At 33.8% G+C, this 5,392-nt stretch overlaps 1 pseudogene; it reads right to left on the bottom strand.

The window, feature by feature from the left end:
* Positions 1-4,127: 4,127 nt before the first annotated feature.
* Positions 4,128-4,814, bottom strand: LOC149081682 (acyl-protein thioesterase 1 pseudogene; annotated as a pseudogene).
* Positions 4,815-5,392: the final 578 nt, after the last annotated feature.

Genomic DNA, 5,392 nt, shown 5'->3' with positions numbered 1-5,392 from the left:
ACAGAAACAACATTGGAATTAGAAACAAAAAAAATTGTTTCTTAAAAATTGGTGATTTAAAAAATTAAAGTTATTACGAAAGTGTTCAAATGATTGAAATTTTCGTTTTGTAAATTAAGTTTAGAATTTCACACGTTCGGGAAAAAACATCAATTGTTTCATGCAAGAAAAATATTTTTTTCTCTTAATTAATGAAACCGATATTCCCATCTGGAAACATTGACCGTTAAAAAGGTTGAAATTTGACATAAAAAAATATTTTTGCATAGAAAACTACACAAAGTACACCGAAATTTTTTGTTTTGATCCTTTTTAGATACTTTGTATCCAAAACTGTTATTATACAAATACAAATGTCACATTAGACAAAATGCCCAACGAGGTGGCTGAAAAAAGATGCCAGTAAAAATATGGATGTCGAATACATATATGAAAATACAGCAACCTAATAAGAGCATTAAAAAAACCAATAATTAATGATAAAATATAAATATATCGCCCATAAAAATATGGTTGTCTCATCTAAGTATGGATAGTTTCTCGATTTACCCTAATATGTTTATCGTACGTCTTTTTAAACATGGCAATCGTGTCAGCATCCTCGATTTAATTTCAGCATATAAAATGTCTTATAATTTATATCATCAATGCACACAGATACCAAGTGAAAAGTAAATTTGGAAAAGAAACATATTAGGAAATATTTTCAATCTTACTAACAATAGCACCCGAATAAACCTCATTAGCATGAGGCGGGATCATGATTTGATCTTGATATCAACTCTATTATAAACGGATGCACGCGATCTATAAATATGACGATCGACTTCGCGATTTCGCTTGAATCTCTCATTTAGGAAAGCCAATTTCCAATTCGTATGCTGAAACTCCGCTCATCTGATATCGCCATCTTATTCATATGCGAAAATGGAAGTGCGAAAGTATTGATTTTGGATAAATACTCATTAGATATTTTAATAAGTACAAAATTTATTTATCAGCTTTTCGACATTCTGTACTATACATATGATAAAAATAGTTTTTACGATATGATCAGCAGTATGGTATACATATAAAATGGATAAACTTTTATGGCGAGTTTTCCATGTGCATAAATTTTTCCATTTTAATGCACATACAATGAGAACCATACATTGTCTGATATAAATATGCTATAAAAGTAGAGGGGTACCAGCTTTTTGTATGTTCGAATCTGGTTCATTCTCGGCATGCATGAAAAAGTGACAATAATTATAATAAGTATAACAGACAGACAGACATGACCGCTGACCGCCCAGAAAGACTAATATGTATAACAGAATGCATTCAAGAGACCGTTGCCAACATTGTATATAAAGTGCGGAATGAATAAGCGAATCAAAGAATAAAATTAATAAATATTTTTTTTCACTGTAGAAAACATTTTTCCTCGGGAATTCGATAAGGATAAAGAAAGAAATGAGAATTTACTTATTTTTTGTGTTGAAATTACTTTATTGTCACTATATTATGGATTACAGATACTGCAGTTTGCACTTTTTTCCTGCATGTTCACAGATTGTAGAAATAGGCTGTAGATTCTCAGTCAGCTCGTTGGGCATTTTGCCTGTTGTGGCGTTGTATTTGTATATATTTTAACACATTTTCGTGTGGAAACCTTTATTTTTCTCAACTGCTCATTCCACTTTTACAAACACGATCCAAGAATAAAAATTGTGTCTCAATTTCACTTTTCTAATTGACGCGGACGTCAGAGTCCGTCATTTTTAATGAAAATCAAGATTTGCATCAGCAAAACAAAGTATGAGGCTCGAACTACCGCAATGTAGTTCTTGAACTGAGTGTCTAGAACTAAAGTGCAGAGAATAGACACCTTCCAAATCTGCTAATTTAATCGATTCTTAGAGAGTGTTGGTATTCATTAATATAGGTTTATTAATGTAGGGATTATGAATTATCCGGAACTGGTGACTTTAATTTCCCATCGCTCTTCCTCACTGTTTTCCGGCACTGTGGCTAACGTGGTGGAATACGGTAACACGCAAAGAATTCTTGAGTTCAAGATGTCCACACGGTATAGTGTTCTGTCGTTACTACTTAGCCTATGCCTAGCAACAGGATACAATATAAACAAGAACGAATAATTATTTTTTTTAATTTTGATTTCTGTTAAAATGAATTCTTAAATAAATTTCACATTATCTATAAGGAAGGAAAATTTAAAACTGAAAATAGAGAAAACAATTTTGTTTAAATAGTAAAGAAATACTATTTCGCAACTAAATTTCATTTCAATATTTCTGATTCTCTCCTAGATAATTATGCGTAGAGAAATACTTTTCTCTCAGCCCGAAAAAGTTAGCCTCAGTATTAATACAAAAAAATTATCTTTCTTCTAAAATAAGGTTTATCTGGTACCGTAAACTCGGATTTACTTTTGCCCACTTTTATAAAACTTATTTAATTCTATGCTAGAAAACAACAATCAAAATATACTGAGATTTAAAATAATTTTTAAAATTTTATGAAATAATTTATTTTTATTTTGTGCCAAAGTGGCCCATACGCTAGTGCGACTTTGACCCACGTAAAATTTTCTTATTGTAAAATTCTTTAAAATGCATGCTTGAAGCTGTGGGACGAACTGGTTTGAAGAAAAAGTCCCGTACTCTCACATACCAATACAAAAATACATTTTATATTTTCACTGGTACGTAGTCAAAACTTTTTTCTCAAAGCAAAGACATGTTTGCAAATCAATAAAGAGAAAAACTAAACAACATTCAGTTTTTTTATTAGAAGTCTTAAATATGCTCGGTACGTTAAGTATAATCCTTGTGTCAGTCAAAAACAACTTTCAATTCTTGACAAAAAAAAAAATGTATGAAAATGTTCTGCTTTCAATCATTTTGACGGTTTGATCACCTGTGCAGTATTAGACCATTTGTGTAGAAAGAAGGATGTTTTTGTTTTTGTTTTTTTTCTGTTGGCCACTTCCAAGTCATTTTGGTAGGCTCAATGCAATCCACAAGACCGTTAGTTTCTGCCACAGTCATAACCAGTCCCGAACCAGTTCAAGCATCTACTACAATATCTCCTTCTTCCAAAGTGTCCTTTAGATATTTGTTTTCTACAGTATTTGGTGGAGTTGATTAAAATAGCTAATTTTCCTCAACAGATTTATTGTTGGTTTTACCATTACTAGTTCCCGGTGTTGGCTTAAGCATTTCCCGCTACTTTGTCTCACTTTTTTATTGGGACAAAGTAACCCGTTTCTTGGAGTTACCAGTACTATTCTTTGATCTACGCATTTTACCAAAAGACCTTGTAAAAACATTTTACGTATTCTTAATCTGGATAATATTGGCTTTAAAATCTGGTACTTTCCTAAACTAAAACATGTACTGGATTCCTTGCACAAAACGAAAGTCTGACAACAAAACACGCATATTTAACAGGGTTATGAAAACGCACGGAAGTTGTGCTTACCTAACTAGAGTTGCGGACTAGCGCTACGCCAGTTACTATGTGAACCTTAAGTAATCAGCTTGCAGCACTCATGTTTCAATCTTTTTTCTTTTTTTTTTGATTTTGGGACATAAACACCCCAGTGCAAAAGTAGTCCCTATATATTTAGGTATATTACTAATATACAGAATTATATTATGCAGTATCAGAATGTTATATATGGAATATTTAGAACATTACCACATATAATATATCAAATACTTGCATGACACATTGAATATATTTCTTCGCAGAGAACCATCATAGAGATTATTCAATAAACGGGAATGAAAATAAATTTTACTCATAATTTCAGTTTATGAAACTCGCATTTTAATTCATATAAAAAATGCATTATTCATTATTCGACAAAGAACAACCACCAAGAAGATCAGTGAATTCAGCATAAATACTGATCTTGAAAAATGTCAACATTTCTCTACAAACTTGTAAAAATTCTGTGACATTAAAATCAAAATAATAAAAAACTTTACATATAATACGCTTTGAACGTACGTGCACTTGAATAAACCACAACAAGAACAGCGGTGAAAGCTTCAAAATATCATAGAGTGACTACAGTAATATAGTTCCATTAATTGGGTTAACTCTGGTGCATATTAAGTATAATCAGGTCCAAGACAACCATCTATGAAATCTTTGATATCGATAAGTTCTACATTGTTTGAGTTGTGTCCAAGATTTTTGTATATCCGAAATTTTTGTTTGGTGATGAAAGATCGCAAGATCTCTGCGGTTGTCAAACCCCACTTGAAAGGAATTATAGGATCATCTTGGCCATGGCACTGCAACATTGGAGTATCTGTGTTCCCAACAACAGCTTCTGGGAACTGCCGGTGAAGTGGAAGCCAACCACTGAGACATAGAATTCCAGCGAGTGGATCAGGGTACCGCAGAGCAGAGTAAAGTGCAAGAGCTGCACCCTGAGAGAACCCTCCCAAGACAATCCTGTTCGAGGGAATTCCATTCCCTTCTTCCTCTCGAATAATAGCATGAATCGAGTTACAAGCAATTTTAATCCCATCTTCATCCTCTGGACTATTAGGATCAAGTGATCTCACGTCGAACCACGAAGGCATCCTAAAACCTGCATTCAATGTTACTGCCATAAGTGGGGCATTCGGACACACGAGTTTGACATGAGCAGGTTTGATGGCCTTCAGAGTAGATGCCCAACCATGGCCTGTGTCACCGAGTCCATGAAGAAATATCACGGTGCCAGTATGTTTTGCAATAGCAGGATAAACGATATGAGCCGACATAGATGAAGCAGAATTTCCGCCCATGAACCAGAACCAATTACAGACACAGATCCTTCTTTTTCAAATTCACGTTATTAATTGTCAGAACGCACAGCAGCAAAGTCCACGAACTGGGGAATATCACTGGAATAGATGGAAGCTTCTACCTAAAATAAGAGTCATCTCGAATCCCAAAACAGTAGAAGAATATAAACAAAACACGCAAAAAAGACGACCATGACAACGGTTTGAGTCAAATTAGTAGTATTAGTATTCTTCTTCTAAAAATCCTTGGATAGATTTTCAAATTTTAATAATTATGCTGACCATATATCTGTGAGAGAAATAAGGGACGTTGACAAAAGCAATCAGAGTCCCCGTTATTGCAAAGCTTATTGAAAAAATATTAAATAGTGGGAAACGAATCGGAACTGCAAGTGGCTTCAGATGGGAAGTCATCCCCCGAAAAACGCGTCAATACCTGGAACTGGAAAGAGGGACCTTTAGCCCTGCACGATAGCCTTGAACGGGCGGCAAATTTTTAAGGTCAACAAATTTTCACGGTTTTAAAAATGAATAATTATTGCAGTGAAGGGAGGCGCGAAATTGCATTTGTTTGTCCT

The sequence above is a fragment of the Pholcus phalangioides genome, unplaced genomic scaffold (assembly GCF_987345545.1).
Source record: "Pholcus phalangioides strain wild (caught in Gottingen) unplaced genomic scaffold, Ppha-v1.0 ptg000009l_1, whole genome shotgun sequence".
Lineage (NCBI taxonomy): Eukaryota > Metazoa > Arthropoda > Arachnida > Araneae > Pholcidae > Pholcus > Pholcus phalangioides.
This window is presented reverse-complemented; position numbering and strand designations above follow the sequence as displayed.